At 46.9% G+C, this 17993-nt stretch overlaps 1 protein-coding gene across 1 annotated transcript in view; it reads right to left on the minus strand.

Annotated features, from left to right (window-relative positions):
- Positions 1-17520, minus strand: part of plekhg7 (pleckstrin homology domain containing, family G (with RhoGef domain) member 7) — an 87945-nt gene extending 70425 nt beyond the window's left edge. Inside the window, exon 1 of the mRNA XM_043713185.1 lies at positions 17441-17520. The gene's annotated coding sequence lies outside the window, so the exon portion shown is untranslated. The remainder of the gene's footprint in view (positions 1-17440) is intronic.
- Positions 17521-17993: the final 473 nt, after the last annotated feature.

Genomic DNA, 17993 nt, shown 5'->3' on the forward strand with positions numbered 1-17993 from the left:
CATAAACGCACAAACCCAGGCTGGTACTCACAACAGCACGCAGTCCCACGAGGCCACTCATGTAGATTTGAAACTGACTTTTTCTGTCCTGGCCTTGTGTAATCTTCAAAAGAAAATGTGCCTGCAATTTGGGACATAATCCACAGGGGTGGCTTGCAGGTGAATAGTCAAGCCCCTTCAATTATCTTTGCAATGACAACAGTTTAGTCAAGTCTGACTTGACTTAACCTCTGCTCCAGTTTAAAGAGCTTATGCTTGAAATAGTTCAACAGCTTCACGAACATCTTCCACCCTGACCTCAAAACACTTCCATTGGTGACGTCACCCATGATACCATAACCACACCCACTCTAGAGACAGTCTCTGCCCTCACGCCTAACTTCAGCTCCCCACCAGGTCCTAGCTCCCAGCCCTTCCATGTTTTTACCATCCCCCCCAAACTTCCCCCTCACTGAGTAAAGGCCTCACCTTACTCCAACTACACTCTCGGATCAATGAATTCAATGCACGTTGTGATATTGAATTTTTCTTCAGCCATCTCCGTCTCTGAGCTTACTTTTTCCATCAAGAATGCCACCCATCCTCCAGGGACCCCTTCTCCTACCTCCAACACTCTCCATTCACTTGGACACCCTGTGCTGGTCTGTTACCCGCCCTCGATCTCTACATTTCCAACTGCCGCTGTGGCATTGTCCACCTCAACCTGTCCACCCCTCTCACCCACTCCAACCTCTCACCCTCGCCACGCGCAGGCCTCCACTCCCTCCACTACAACCCCAACCGCAACACCAAACCAGTGGACGGGGGGAGCAGTGGTAGTTTTGTGCACCAACCTCTACACCACTGAAACCAGGCGTCAACTCGCAGACAACTCTTCCTACTGCCCTCTTGACCATGACCTCGCCTCCCATCTCCAATCCATCATCTCCCAGACCATCCATAACCTCATTTCCTCAGGGAATATCCCACCTACAGCCTCCAACCACATAGTACGGGAACCCCACAATGCCCGGTTCTACCTCCCACCCAAAATTCACAAACCTGACTGACCTGATCGACCCATCGTCTCAACCTGTTTCTGCCCAACCGAACCTATCTCTGCATATCCTATCCCCCTTGGTCCAGGATCTCCCCACATTCATCGGGACACCACCCACACCCTCCATCTCCTCCATGACTTTCGTTTCCCTGGCCCCCAATGCCTCGTCTTCACCATGGATATCCATTCCCTGTACACATGGCAAAGGCCTCCAAGCCCTCCATTTCTTCTTCTCCCATCGACCCCATTGGTACCCTTCCACTGACACTCTCATTTGATTGGCCAAACTGGTCCTCACCCTCAACAATTTCTCCTTCGAATCCTTCCAGTTCCTCCAGACCCATGGGGTAGCCATGGGCACCCTCGTGGGCCCCAGTTATGTCTGCCTCTTCATTGGGTACATGGAATAGTCCATCTTCCACTGTTACACCGGCACCATTCCCCACCTTTTCCTCTGCTACATCGATGACTGTATTGGCGCCACCTCATGCTCCTACGAGGAGGTTGAACAGTTCATCAACTTCATGAACACCTTCCACCCTGACCTCAACTTCCCTTCCTGGACCTCTCCATCTCCATTTCTGGTGACCGGCTCAACATGGACATCTACTTCAAATCCATCAACTCCTACAGCTACCTGGACTACACCTCCTCCCACCCTACCTGCCGTAAACATGCTATTCCCTATTCCCAATTCCTCCGCCACTGCATCTGCTTCCAAGAGGACCAATTCCACCATGGAACATACTAGATGGCCTCCTTCTTCAATGACTGCAATTCCCCCTCCCACATGGTCAATGATGCCCTCCAGTGTATCTCCTCCACTTCCCACACTTCCACTCTTGAACCCTACCCCTCCAGTCGCAACAAGGACAAGACCTCCCTGGTCCTCACCTTCCACCCCACCAACCTCCCTATACATCACATCATGCTCCGCCACTTCTGCCACCTATAAACAGACCCCACCACTAGAGATATATTTCCCTCCCCACCCCTATCTACATTCCGCAAAGACTCTTTCCTCCGCAACTCCCTTGTTAGGTCCATGCCCCCACCAACCTACCCTCCACTCCTGGCAACTTCCCTCGCCACCGGAAGAGATGTAAAACCTGTGCCCACACCTTCCATGCAAGACCCTAAAGGATCTTTCCACATATGGCAGAGATTTTCCTGAACTTCCACACACATCATCTACTGTATCCATTCCTCCTGATGTGGTCTCCTCTACAATGGGGAGACTGGACGCCAACTTGTGGAATCCTGTGTCTGACCACTTCAACTCCCCCTCCCACTTGGCCAAGGACCTCCTCCACCGCCAGAGTCTAGCCACTTGACGCCTGGAGGAAGAACGTCTCATCTTCCACGTTGGGATCCTCTAACCACAGAGGATTAATGTTAATTTCACCAGTTTCCTTATCTCCCCTCCCCCCAATTTACGGCAGATCAAACCTTCCAACTTGGCACCACCCTCTTGACCTGTCTATCTTCCTTCCGACCTATCCACTCTGGCCTATCACCATCACCTCCCCTCCCCCACCTTCATTGCATTCCCAGCTGCCTTCCTCCCAGCCTCACCCCCTTCAGGCCACACCTCCCCCCATTCCTAATGAAGAGCTTATGCTCGAAACGTCGACTCTGGTGCTCTTCGGATGCTGCCTGACAGGCTGTGCTTTTCTGGCACCACACTTTTTGATCTGATCTCCAGCATCTGCAGTCCTCACTTTTAGAATCTTAGAATCCCTACAGTGTGGGAACAGTCCCGACGGCCCAATAAGTCCATACTGACCCTCCAAGGAATATCCCACCCAAACCCATTCCTCATTACTTTACATTTACCCCTGACTAATGCACCTAACCTACAGATCCCTGAATGCGATGGGCAACGTAGCATAGCCAAATCACGTAACCTGCATATCTTTGGACTGTGGGAGGAAACCCATGCAGACACGGGGAGAATGTGCAAACTCCACACAGGCAGTTGCCCAAGGCTGGAATTGAATCCGGGTATCTGGCGTTGTGAGGCAGCAGTGCTAACCACTGAGCCACCGTGCCACCTTTCTCCTCATTTTTAAAATAGCCTTCACATTCATACGTGTGACATTCCATGAGTTCTCTCTCTCTCTCTCTTTCGCTCTCTCTCTCTAGTTGTACCGGCCCTCTTTTAAAATGTCGGCCCAAAACATGTTGGTGTTCCAGAGCAAGGACTTCACCTTAACCTAGTGTTGCAGACTGGCACATTCCAAGATCCAGGATTAGATACTGAGGGACACACTAAAGCTTGACGCAGATGCTGCTAAGGTGCGGTTGGGAAAGACGACTGTCTGAGACCTTTCTGCTGGAGGTAAATGGGGGAGGATTCAGTTCTCGAAACCGTCCTAGTGCATCAATAAGGGTAAATATAATCTTGTATACGTAAGAGATGTCTTTCATTCTTTTGGATAGCCAATGTTCGATTGTTTCCTTGATATGTTACGGTACGGAACTGAACAGCGTTGGTGAATATGGATATGAATATTTACAAAGACATTTCTTATGAATAAAGTATATTTTTAAAATTAAAAAACACACCCAAATGACACATGTAATTCAGTCAAGATTGGAGCCATTATTCACCTGGCAATATTTTATTTGTTAGCAAGTATAGGAATTCCAGACACTTGGGTAATGAAGAGAAACCTGCAAAACCACTTCCCCATTGTGTAACCCACACCCTCAATCACAACGAGAGACTGAACGCTATTGCTTCCACTGGCTGGGTTCTCACACATAAATGAACAAGCTATTTATGCTAATCTCAGATCAAACTTTGCAGGCTCCTTATATTCCATCGGTTAGTCTTTGTGGGGAAGAAAAGGGACCATGTTGACTTCATTTAGATTCATGAAAAAGACCCCATCAAGTTATTTTTCAATTTTTTTTCCCCAGAGGGTGGTGCGTGTATGGAATGAGCTGCCAGAGGAAGTGGTGCGGGCTGGTACAATTATAACATTTAAAAGTCATCTGGATGGGTATTTCAAAAAGTTCGTGAGAGACATGGAGAAAGTGAGGACTGCAGATGCTGGAGATCAGAGTTGAGACTGTGGTGCTGGAAAAGCGCAACAGGTCAGGCAGCATCTGAGGAGCAGGAGAGTCGATGTTTTGGGCATAAGCCCTTCATCAGGAATGAGACTTGACGGCAGTGGCGAGTTGGAGGCTTGGGACTGGGATAAGTGGGGGGAGGGGAAATGGGGAAACTGGTGAAATCCACATTGATTCCATGTGGGTGGAGGGTGTCAAGGTGAAGATGAGCTATTCTTCTTCCAGGCATCGGGTGGTAAGGGTTGCCGATGGAGGAGGCCCAGGACCTGCATGTCATTGGTGGAGTGGAAGGGGGAGTTATGTGTTCAGCCACGGGGCGGTGGGGTGGGTGGGTGCGGGTGTCCCAGAGATGTTCTCTGAAACAATCCACAAGTTGGTGTCCTGTCTCCCCGATGTAGTGGAGACCACACCGGGTGCAACAGATACAGTAGATGATGGGTGTGGAATTATAGGTAAATTTCTGTCAAATGTGGAAGGATGGAGGTGAGGGGGGAGGTGTGGGCACAGGTTTTGCATTTTCTGTGTGGGCTGGGGAAGTTGCCAGGAGTAGGGTGGGGGGGCATTGACCTGACAAGAGAATCAGGGAGGGAATGGTCTCTCTGAAATGCTGATAGAAGTGGGAAGGGAAATATATCCTTTGTGGTGGCGTCTGTTTGTAGATAGCGGAGGATGATACAATGTATCCGGAGGTTGGTGGGGTGGAAGGTGAGGACCAGGGTGGGGGGGGTCTGTCCATGTTGCGGTTGGAGGGGTGGAGTTCAAGTGCAGAGGTACAGGAAGTGGAGGAAATGCACTGGACTGTATCGTTGACCACGTGGGAAGGGAAATTGTGGTCTTTAAAGAAGGAGGCCATCTGGGATTTTCTATGGTGGAACTGGTCATCCTGGAATAGATGCAGTGGAGGTGGAGGAGTTGGGAATAATGGATAGCTTTTTTACAGGAGGCAGGATTGGAGGAGATGTTGTCCAGGCAGCTGTGGGAATGAATGGGTTTGTAGTAGATGTCTGTGGTTGGTTAGTCACCGGAAATGGAGATGGAGAGGTCCAGGAATGGGAGGGAGGTGTCCAAAATGGTCATCTCCAAAACCTAACCACCTGACACCTGGAGGAAGAACGCCTCACCTTCCACCTTGGGACCCTGCAACCACACGGGATCAATGTGAATTTCACCAGTTTCCTCAGTTCCCTTCCCCCACCTTATCCCAGTCCCAAGCTTCCAACTCAGCACTGCCCTCTTGACCTGTCCATAGTCTTTCCCATCTATCTACACCACCATCTTCTCCAACCTATCACCTTCTCCCCCACCTCCATCCAGCTATTGCACTCTCAGCTATCTTCTCGCCAGTTCCACCCCCCTCCCATTTATCTCTCAGCCCCCTCGGCCCACAAGCCTCATTCTTGATGAACGGCTTATGCCCAAAACATTGATTCCCCTGCTCCTCGGATGCTGCTTGACCTGCTGTGCTTTTCCAGCACTATACTCACAACTTAGAGAGATATGGGCCCAATATTGGAAAATGGGACTGGATTAGTTTAGTTCTGGTAAGCATGGATGAGTTGGACCGAAGGGTCTGCTTCCGTGCTGTACAACTCCATCTCTCTCTCTCTCCTGCCTTTCTTCCAAAGCCCACTTCTTCAGCTGTTCTTACTCCTCACAGCTCAGAGATTACATCAGCGGTCATAAATGGTCAAAGTTACTACTGTCCTCGGTGTCACTAGGACTGCCAATCCTTCAGGAATGTCCTGGCAGTTCACTGTCAATCTCCCGATGAAAGTTCCCGGGGCTTGGATATGTGCCCACTTCCTGGCCAGTGTCCATGCTATAAGGCCGTGTCACCCAATGGTCATCGACATCCAAGCAGCAGAGGGGGCAGGGCACACCTCATCTACCTCCACGCAGCTGAGGTCAGGCTTGGAGGTGAGGGGGAGGGGGCCAATAGAACTGGCAGATGGACAGGGAGCTTCCATAAACACTCTGTGCTGCCTGCAAATCCCAAAAGGTGAGGCATGTAAAAATCCCCAAGTGGTCACAGACCTACCTGCCGCTGGTTTGCCGGAAACTGTATGTGAAGTGGGCAAGATCCCTGGCAGCCATCTTGCCTTCACCCTAACTGAGGGCCCCAATTAATTAATGGCTGCATAAGTACAACTTCCTGGCCAGAGACATGTTTGAGGCCAGAATGATGACATTGGAGATAGTTCTTGGGGCTAAAGGGATCAACAGGTATGGGGAGAAAACAGGATGAGGGGACTAAGTTGTGTGATTAGCTGTGATCAGATTGAATGGTGGGACAGACCCAAAGGGCTGAATGGCCTATTCCTGCTCCTATTTTCTGTCTTACTTGGGGGGAAGGTTTAATACCTGTCAAGTTGACCCCACACAAATCCTCTGGTTGGAAAATTGGGCACGGCAAGTCTCCCTCACGTGCCCCTTTTCTGCTGGAGGACCCCCAACCTATCAGACACTCCATTTCAGCTACTCCCTGCTCTCTTGAACCCAATTCCATCCCATTCACCCAGCCTCCCAAGGACATTCCCCAATCCCTGCACTCCCTCTTGCAGTTCCTGTGCAAGACTCCCTAAATCCACCTCATCCTGGCATTTCGAAATTGGCACTGTTTACAATGCCAGCAGTGACCACCTCTCCCGGCACTGCCGGGACTCCAAAACTGGCAGACAGTCAGAAAACTATCTGAGGGCGCGTCCTGTCAAGTGGGGTGAGGGCATCACTGGCTAGGACAGCATTGATTGTCCATCCCTAACTGCCCAGAGGAGAGTTAAGAGTCAACCACATTGCTGAGGTTCCCGGGTCACAGGCAAGGTTAGCAGTTTCCATTCGTACCTGGGTCTCTGGATTAACAGGCCAGCAATAATACCACTAGTGAGGGGCAGAAGTCCTGTGTCTACCCAATAAGTGTTCCTCAGAGCATCCAAATAACGACAAGACACCTTTGGCCGCTGTCACATACAGGCTCACATCATCCCTGTTCCTACTTGAGATATTTGTTATTTAAGAAACATCCCATCGTAGCTTCTTCTTGCCACAAGGCTGCAAGAGAGAAGGAGCAAGATCGTCACATTGCATCACTTCCTGTGATGATATATATTGTCTTATTAGCAGACAGACTTAACCCTTTAGAGTCTAGTTAGCAGCTCAGGTGCCAATGCCAGGGAGGTTCCACCTTATGTACTAGACCTGGCTGGATTGTGAGCTCCTCTTAACCTGTATCTGAGGTGATTAATTCCAGCCTGTCCAGTTTCCCACAAGTTGTGGAAATGTACCCAAATTCCACAACTTCGGTTCTCAAATTTCAGCACACTCCTGAATGACAAGTTGATTGTCAAAAACATCTCGCATTGACTCTCAGCCATGCATCTTTAAAGTAAACCTTGCCTCAGGTCGAGTTTACACTGTCAGACATTTAGATTAAACACACAGAGTAATTCATGTGTGGAATGAATGTCCAGAGGAAGTGGTGGATGCAGGTAATTACAAAGTTTAAAAGATATTTAGGTAAGTACATGAATAAGGAATGTTTGGAGAATATGGGCCAATTGCAGGCAGGTAGGACTAGTTTAATTTGAGATTATGGACGACATGGACTGGTTGGACCAAAGAGTCTGTCTCCATGCTTTATGATTCTATTATCTAGTGAAATAACCAGATCAATGATTCCAGCAGAAGCCCCCCACTCTAAACCTGGCTGTTGAAATGTGCTGAATGCCAGCATGTTAATAATGCATCCTCAACAAATCAACTGAGTGTGCACACTGTTAGATTGCAATGCAGGCTCCAACAGTGTTTGCAGAGTGTTTAAATGAAATGGGTAAATTAACAGTGTGAAACAATACACTTTCTCTATTCTGCTTCCATGATTAAAGCATTAAATGTGCCACTCCTCTCCCTGCACACAGACTGTGAAACCTGTAGTTGGTAAACTATGCCTCAGCATTCTCGCCCACAGGTACAATGTGAAACGCAAAACTGTTCTCCTAACTGAACAGCAGTCTGCTTTCGGTGAGATCAGTGAAGTCAAACAGAGATACCATTCATGATTTGCAGATGCCGGTGTTGGACTGGGGTGTACAAAGTTAAAAATCACACAACACCAGGTTATAGGTCCAGGTTTAATTGGAAGCACTAGCTTTTGGAGCTCTGCTCTTTCATCAGGTGGTTGTGATATCGTTCAGCATGTAGCTCTTGGTCAAAACTACATGGTATCCCTCTTCATTGATTAACAAGTACATTACTCCCCCCAATCCAAATTCTATTTCCAGCAATATAAGGACCTATACAGCTGGCCTTGATAAGAACAATTCAGCCCCTTATGCCTGTTGCATTATTCAAGGAGATCATGATGGATCTCATTGTGACCTTTATTCCATTTTCCTGCCTGCCCATCCCCCGCCCCATAAACTTTCACTCACTTGTCGATCAATAATCTGCCTAAACCCCCCCCCCCCCCCCTTGAACATAGTCAATGATCCAGCCTCCACTGCTCTCCGGGCAAGAGAATTCCAAATACGGACGATCGCCTGAGAGACAAAATTCCTCCTTGGATGAAAACTGAAAAGAACTGTGGATGCTGTAAATCAGAAACAAAACATTCCCAAGGAAGGGTCACGGGAACTGAAATGTTGACTCTGGTTTCTCTTCATAGATGCTGCCGAGCTTTTCCAGCAATTTCTGTTTCCTCCTTGTACGGCTTTCCTCCTTATTTTGAAACTGTGCCCTCCAGTCCTAGACATTGCCACAACAGGAAGTATCCTCCCAGTATCTATCCTTTCAGCATCCTGTGTTTCAGTAAGATCACCTCTCATTCTTCTGCACTCCATGAGTCATGGCCCAACCTTTCCTCATCCCAGGAGTCAGCCAAGTGAAGCTTCCCCCAGTGGTTTCTGATGTATATAAGTCTCTCCCGGAGCAAGGTGATCAAACCTGGATACAGTACTTCAGGGGAGGTCTCACTAATGCTCTACACCAAGGGAGCAAGAATTTGATGCTCCATTCTCCTTGCCTAAAGACCACCGTTCCATTTGCCTTCCTGATTACTTGCTGGAGCTGTATGCCAACTCTACAGGAGAATAGGGATTCACTCTGCCCAGAGAGAAACCAACGAGGCATTTCACCTTTTCACCTCTAAAACCTACCCATTATACCAGCTTACATATATGTTATACCTCTTTCTTCTCTGGAACCAGATAATGTCATGGTGTATTTGACAGGGATTAAATTAGATTAAATTAGATTACTTACAGTGTGGAAACAGGCCCTTCGGCCCAACAAGACCCTCTGAAGAGCAACCCGCCCAGACCCTTTCCCCTACATTTACCCCTTCACCTAACACTACGGGCAATTTAGCATGGCCAATTCACCTAACCTGCCCATGTTTGGATAGTGGGAGGAAATCGGGGCACCCGGAGGAAACCCACGCAGACACGGGGAGAATGTCCAAACTCCACACAGACATTTGCCTGAGGCGGAGAATTGAAGCCGGGTCTCTGGCGCAGTGAGGCAGCTGTGCTAACCACTGTGCCACCGTGCCGCCCACAGATGTGATAGCACTGGAGAGGGTGCAGAGGAGATTTGCCAGGGCTGGAGAGTTTCAGCTCTGAAGAGAGATTGGACAGACTGGGGTTTTGGCAGAGGAGATTGAGATTAGATTAGATTCCCTACAACGTAGAAACAGGCCCTTTGGCCCAACAAGTCCACAATGACCCTCCGAAGACTAACCCACCCAGACCCATTTCCTTCTGACTAATGGACTAAATACTATAGGCAATTTAGCATGGCCAATCCACCTAACCTGCACATCTTTGGACTGTGGGAGGAAACCGGAGCACCTGGAGGAAACTCACGCAGACACGGGGAGAATGTGCAAACTCCACACAGACAGTCACCTGAGGCTGGAATCGAACCTGGGACCCTGGTGCTGTGAGGCAGCAGTGCTAACCACTGAGCCACTGTGCCACCCCAAAGGGGACATGATTGAGATAGATAGCTTGGGATGGGAAGAAAACTCTCCCTTGATGGAGGGATCAATGACCAGGAGACATAGATTTAAGGAAAGCGGCAGGAGGTTTAGAGGTGATGTGAGGAAAGGCTTGCTCACCCAGCGGCTGGTGGGAATCTGGAACTCACTGTCAGTAAAGGTGGGAGAGGCAGAAACCATCAAAACATTCAAGTATTTAAATGTGCACTTCTGATGTCAAGGCATACAAAAGGCTATTGGCCAGGAGCTGGAAAATGGGATTAAAATAGTTAAGTGGTTGTTTTTGACCAGCGGGGATATAATGGGCCAAAGGACCTTTGACTGTGCTGTAGATGTTTATGGCATCCACCCAAGTAGTCAGTTCAGACTTCGGTCTAAGGAAATTCAGCACGTCCACAAGGGACCCTTACCAACGTTCATCGAGGCACTGGATGCATCACAGCTTGGTATGGCAACTGCTCTTCTTAAAACCGAAAGAAATTACAGAGAGTCCTGAACACAGCTCAGTCCATCAGACAAACCAACCTTCCATCCATTGACACCATCTATACTTCCCACTGGCTCAGCAACCAACATGATCAAAGACCTCTGCAACCCTGGGTTATACTCTCTTCCAACTTCTCCTGTCGGGCAGAAAATATCAAAGTTTGGAAAAACGTGCAAAGAGATTCAAGAACAGCTTCTTCCCCGCTGTTATCAGACTTTTGAACAGACCTCTCAAATGTTAATTCTGATCTCTCTCTCTCTCCACCTTCGCTGGGCTGTAACACTAAATCTTGCACTCTGTTCTGCTACCCTGGTGCACTTTGTATGGTACGATCTGCCCTGTATAGCATGCAAGACAACATTTTTCACTGTATCTCACTACATGTGACAAGTACATGTGGAGTGTCAGCATTGATTTTAGTGCTGAAGCCCTGAAGTGGGTCTCAACCCAGGATCGTGTGACTTGGAGACAAGAGTGTTAACAACTGACTCATCGTCTGACACATCTAAACCAGGTTGGAGAAGTGGCTTGGTTGAAGAGTGTGGTGCTGGAAAAGTACAGCCACTTGGGCAGCATCTGAGGAGCAGGAGAATCAACATTTCGAGCATAAAGTCTTCATCAGGAAACCTGATAAGCTCTAGATATGCTCAAAATGTTGACTCTTCTGCTCCTCGTATGCTGCCTGACCTGCTGTGCTTTTCCAGCACCACACTCTTTGACTCTGATCTCCAGCATCTGCCATCCTCACTTTCTCCCTGTAGAAGAGTCTTACTCTAATGGCGTGCAAAATTGCAAAATGATTGATAGTAATCAGCAGCTCATTTTACACCTTTCTCAATATTGACTTCCATTGGAGTGAATAACAGCTCCTGATTCACTCACACTTACTATATATTAGCACGTTAAAACAGAATTAACCCAAGGTGCTTGTCAGTATTCCTCATGAACAACACAACTGATGTGACAACCTTTCTACTACAGACCCAACACTTCCACAAGACAGCTATGGATAACTGTCAGTGTCTGGCTTTTAATCCATCACACATTGTTTTTGACAATAAATGGTCCAAGCACAAAACAAAATTGAACAAATTAACATATATATAGTCATACAGATATACAGCTGGGAAACAGGCCCTTGGTACAACTCGTCCACGCCAACCGGATATCCTACATTAATCTAGTCCTATTTGCTAGGACTTGGCCCATATCCCTCTAGACCCTTCCCATTCATATACCTATCCAGATGCCTTTTACATGTTGCAATTGTACCAGCCTCCACCACTTCCTCTGGCAGCTCATTCCTCTGGCAGCTCATTCCATACATGTACCACCCTCTGTGTGAAAAGTTGCCCCTTAGGTCCTTTTTAAATCTATAACCCTCTCACCCTAAACCTATGCCCTCTAGTTCTGGACTCCATGGCCCCAGGGAAAAGACCTTGTCTATTTATCCTATTCATGTCCTTCATGATTTTATAAACTTCTATAAGGTCAGCCCCTCAGCCTCCGTTGCTCCAGGGAAAATAGCTCCAGCCTGTTCAGCCTCTCCCTGTAGCTCAAACATTCCAACCCTGGCACCATTCTTCTACAGTAAAGCCTTTCTGAACCCTGTCAGGTTTAACAACATCTTTCCTATAGCTCTGTCATTGTTATATTTTAACAGATGTTCACAAAGTGTTTCTATTCTAATTTATCAGTAGGGTAAAGCTGCAAAGCTAAATCCTTGGCAGGTCAGTGCTAAAGTTAAGCTTCCAACTGTATAAACCATAATTATTTGCTGGTTCTCTGTTAACATCCTGATGTGAACAACAATTTCCACAGAAGCAAAGCCATTCCCTCCCCCGCTCAATGATGCAGTGCAAACTGACCCGCCTGACTGAATTTACAAGGAGAAAGTGAGGACTGCAGATGCTGGAAATCAGAGTCGAGAGTGTGGTGCTGGAAAAGCACAGCAGGTCAGGCAGCACCTAAGGAGCAGGAGAATCGACATTTCGGACATTAGCCCTTCATCGGGGCATTTCGACAGGGTTCTGAAGAAGGATCACTGGACTCGCACCGTTAACTCTGTTTCACTCTCCACAGATGATGCCAAACCTGCTAGGTTTCTCCAGCACTTTCTGTTTCTGTTTCAGATTTCCAGCATCTGCAGTTCTTTGCTCTAATTTAGATTGCACGTGGCCACCTCAGAGAAAAATCTGAAGGCAGGAGTTCCATTCAGATGCTACTGTTTTCATACCAGCTGGTTTAAACAACTTCTGCTGGTCTGGCAGAACTGGGGATGGGGGATGGTTAGAACAGGCAGCGCCACTGGCAATGCCTGCATCGTCTCTCTCTCTCTCTCTCTCCAGGTACTCGTGTTTGAAGAGGGCATTGGTGACCAAGGGCTTCCATTAGATTGGTTCACACTTATCGGTTAAAGTCCGGGGATGGTTGGTCATTTTTCTCCTGGATGGATGCTGGCCAGGATTCTCTGTGCTCTATGATCTGAACCCCAGGACATACACCGAGACAAACATCAACTGCGGCAGGAGGACCATCAACTCAATGAAAGATGCTCTTTGGTCTACCTGAAACTTGTTGGTTTTCCAGTGTAAAGAGTTGACCCTGACCGAGTGTTGGAGCCTGGCACATTCCAAGGTCCAGGACTACGTGCTGCTGAAGGACCCACTAAACCTTGTGGGAGGCAGCTGCTGCCAACACGTAGTGGGGAAAGACCAACATATAAGGTCTTTCTGCCAAAGTGTAATGAGGGTCCATTCTGTTTCAGACCTTCTTGGTGCCTCAATGTTTATAAGCATTGTCCTTCCTAAGTAAGAAATGCCTTGGGTTTTTTTTTGGAACTGCAGGGAATGCCAAATTCCAATGTTTGTTACCAAGACTATACAGAAGTGCTTCAGTAACTGTGTATGTCTATAAGGGAATAAAGTATATTTTTACAATTTAAAAAAATGGCTGACCAGGAGACGCACCCACTCTTACTGAAAGGATTTACTGGCTGACAGTTGCCTTTTCTCTTCAGCGGTCAACCAGGACTCCAGGAGGGTTGGTAATCCCAATTCCTTGAGTTTAGATTCTCCAACAGTAAATCAGACAGGAAGCACAGGCAAGGATATCGCTGGTAAGCTTGTTGACAGCTGGTGTGACTGTGGAAGCCACAGATTGGCCAGAATTCCCAGGGCACGGTATTCCTCAAGCCCTAACTGAAATATCTGCTCACCAAAAAGCACATAGTTGTATCAGTCTGAGAGCCGTGTTCATCGTCTACAATCCAGATATCTGCTCCCATTTTGAAAGGGTGTCCCACCTCGGAGAGCTGACAGTCAAGCTCTGTGAGGAGAAAATGCATAGTTGGGGTAGGGGAAAAGGCTGCTAGACCAACTAGTCAAGAACTATTCAATCCGATTAGCCAGCAGTCTTAAAGTCCCAGCAGCCCCCAATGTTGAACGGTGTAGTGTATGAGCCAGATGGTCAAGGTAGGTTCAGTTGCACTGGCAGGGTCTAGTTGGCAGATGCCAATGAAGGGAGCAAGGGGCTTGGTTATAGAGAATGGGAGAGTGGGCCAAAAGGAGATTATTAACTTAGGATGTTACGCCAACACTATCCCCCTTCCCTCAGCCCGACACCAACCCTCACTTGTAAAAGTTGACAAGCTGCCTGTGTGCCATCTTTGGTGGGTAAGGTAGAAGTGGAAACAGAATTAGGCACTTAATTGTCCATTGCTCAGTGGAAGGTGGACAGGCCATGCGCTACACCTTAAACATTCCTCCACCCACTTTCAAACATGCCAGCAGGGGACTGTAAAACCCAGCCCACCATCTAGACATACTCTGCATAATGATTCATCACTGCTAGAATATTTCCTTCATAAACACAGATATGACAACTGTTGCATACAGAAATATAACCACATGCAGTATGACAAATAAAAGTTCTTTGGAACTACCTGAAAAATCTTTACACTGGTCAGACTGGTTTCTGATAAAAACTATCCCTAAAATAACAGTCAAATTAATACCAAGTTCCTTTTTTGTACTTTTTGTTTGGGATACGAAACCCTCTGGCTTGTACAGTGCAATGTTGCTGGGACAAAAGACGTTTGTGAAGGGAGCTTTAATGCACAGTTCCAACAGCAATCGATCTGTTTACATTTGCTCTAACCAGATTGTGTCAGGGCATTGTCTTCAGTCGGACAGTGTGCAATGAACCAAGAAACTAATTGATCAAATGTGCAGATAGTCACTGGGAACGATCCCTTCAGCTTGGCTGGTGGTGAGCAGGTCACTGCCAATCAGATCCTTCACATCCAGTCTCTGTGCACCGCCGCATGCTGCCCTCAAAGCGGTTGTGCTGGCAAAGAGACTGTCACACATCTCCTTCTGCAATGTGCCTTTGCAAAGAAAGTCTGGAGAGAAATGCAGTGGTTTCTGTCGAGGTTCGATCTGAGCAGCTCCGTGACGCAGGAGTTTGTGCTGTATGGTCTGTTCCCCGAGACAAATATCGACTGCGCCTGGAGGACCATCAACTCAGCGAAAGATGCTCTTTGGTCTGCCTGAAACTTGTTGGTCTTCCAGAACAAGGAGTTGACCCTGACCGAGTGTTGGAGACTGGCACATTCCAAGGTCTAGACTACGTGTTGAGGGATGCACTGAAGCTTGGGGCAGATGCTGTCAAGGCGCAGTGGGGAAAGATCACTGTCTGAGGTCTTTCTGCCAAAGTATAATGAGAGTCCTTTAAGCTTTCAGACACATTGTTGCCTCAAAATGAATGTAAATAGCTTTCTGCATGAGTAGAAAATGCTTTTGTTTTTGCAACAGTTCCGAGGAATGTCAAATTCCATATTGTTGATCATTTTTTCCTCTCCGTAAAGAATGTACAAAACTGTCCAGAAGCTTTTGTAGATGCTAATTTATGTGGAAAGCATCTTTTTTCACTGAAAGGAATTACCCCTTCAGCAACCCTTCCCTGGTACTCAGAGAAATTAAAATCTTGCATTTACATAGAACCTTTCACTACATTGGCCTGTTCCAAAATGTTATACTGCTAAGGTGCTTTTGAAGTGCGACCACTGCTTTATAGAAGAAATACGCCAGGCAATATGCACACAGCAATCTCTCATGAGCGGCACTGGGGCATGCTGGTTAAGAGACGGGCAGGATATGTCAGTAGAACTGCCATGTTCTTCTTTAGAGTGGTATTAAGGGATGGTAGAGGAGCCCTCGTCTCTTCAGACAGTACAGTGCTCCCTCTGTACTGCCCCAAGTGTCAGCTCAGATCAGGGCTTTCCCAAATTGTGGGTCAACTCCCCCCAAAGGGGTAGTGAGATCAGATTCCAGGGTCACCAGCTCCAGACACCAATATGGCTGCCATGGAACACTCATTGATTGTCATAAGCTGTGAGGCACCTTTAAACTCTCCTCCTTTTCTTAAAGGAAGGAGCAAATGTCCTCGAACCGACCGCCTGATTCCTGCTCCAAAAGAGGCAGTGGTAAAGGGAGGAATCCCTGAGGATTAAACATGTTGCCCTGATCCCCTGCTCTCACACTGAGGGGTGATGGCATCTTTCAAGCCTCAAAATGGGTTTTTAGTCAAATGTCTGGATTGTGGGCTTTACCCCACAAGAAGGGCCAGACCAGCTAGAACTGACTGCTTAAACAATGCCTGTGCATTTTGCTTAAGCCTTGGTGCTAACCTCTGGACCTAGCTAATAACACCACCTGAATAATGAAATCTGACCCACATTGGCCGCTGCTGCTGTTCAGTTGGCACTAGTTCAGCTCTCCTGCTAACTTGACAGTATATGACTGCTTTTCAAATAAACCCCCAACTGACAACAATACTTTTTAAAAATCACATCACCCCAACGCCTCCCTAACCTGTCTGAACACAAAAAAATGTGGTTATTTTTAAAAAAGATAAAAATGGACCTTGTGACGGGAAGGTTCAGCAGGTCAGTCCACACGTTTCAGTAGCTGCTGTCCTGTCCTGTCCTGTGAAGGGACCGAGATGTTGCCTGTTTGCTCCTGACTCCGGCTCCGATTCTTTTCAGCTTCCTCTGAGAGAGTTTGGAGGGTGGAGCCAGGTCTGAGACAGGGAGGGACTAACAGAGGGAGGTTTGGCAAATGCAGCTCAACGTGCTTACCTGCTCTAAAGTGGCAGCAGCCACCACAAAAAGGTTGTGGAGAGGAGCTGACACCCTCTCCAGGTAAACCCTTGCTCTTACTCTGCTTCTATGGCCAGTAGCTTAATAACAACAAGGCTGCTTGGACCCTCCAGGTTAGAGTGAGAATTGCATTATTTACATCGGACCCAAAAGGTTCACTATATGAGACCAACCTCAATTGATTTTTTAAAAATTTCCTTGCCAAATGAAAACTGGATAGACCAGTATGATTTTCTCTTTGTTATAGACCATATTCATATCTTTTTATTCTGCAAACCTTTACTACAAATTATGCCATTCCTTCTTCATATTTATACCAACTGCCAACCAGCAAGTTACCTCAACATTTTTTAACCATATATTTTGTCACAAATTATTACCACAAACTTTATAAAACAATTTTTGCCACAAACATCTTTCTTACAATTTTTACACTAATAGTTACCACAAACCTTTAAGTTATTGTTTAACTCAAGCTTTTACCTCAAAAGTTTTAACCACGTCTTTTACCATAAATTATTACCACAAATCTCTTTTGACAATTTTTACCACCAACTTTTTTTCACAATTTTTACTAATGGCTACCACAAACAATGAAGATCATTTTAATACAAATTTTTACTTCAAAACTTTTTTGATCACAATCTTAACTCATTTATACTGTTTTCTGCTCATGTTACTTACGTCCATTACAGACTTGCAGCTTCACTTTAACCTTTTCCCTTTATAATCTGCCCCCCCTCCCCCCTTTACACAGACACAGCCTGCTTTGTGCTGTGCATATAAGTCTGCAAATGCTGTCTCCAAGTAAAATCGCTTCTTCATTTAGGTCATTCAATTCTAAGCAATGCAGGTACAGCTAAAAAGTATCCAATTTCATACTTGTGCCTCTTAAATCATTGATACTCGGCTTCACTCCAGGTTCCAAGGGTCACTGTGAACACTGCACGTTGCCATTTTTCATATTGAGTTGTAATCTATCAGTTACGTGCCCGGGTACAAATCAAAATATTAAGCACAGCACAAATAACTCACAAATAAAAATGTTTTCAATCCTCTAGTGTGGGGGTGGAAATTGGTACCGGGCAAAAGACCATTAGACCATAAGACATGGGAGCAGAAATTAGGCCATTCAGCCCTTTGAGTCAATTCCGCCAATCAATCATGGCTGATCAGGTTCTCTTTCCCATTCTCCCGCCTTCTCCCTGTAATATTTGATCCCCTTGATACTCAAGAA

This window comes from Chiloscyllium plagiosum, chromosome 23, assembly GCF_004010195.1.
Source record: "Chiloscyllium plagiosum isolate BGI_BamShark_2017 chromosome 23, ASM401019v2, whole genome shotgun sequence".
In the NCBI taxonomy this organism is placed as follows: Eukaryota; Metazoa; Chordata; class Chondrichthyes; order Orectolobiformes; family Hemiscylliidae; genus Chiloscyllium; species Chiloscyllium plagiosum.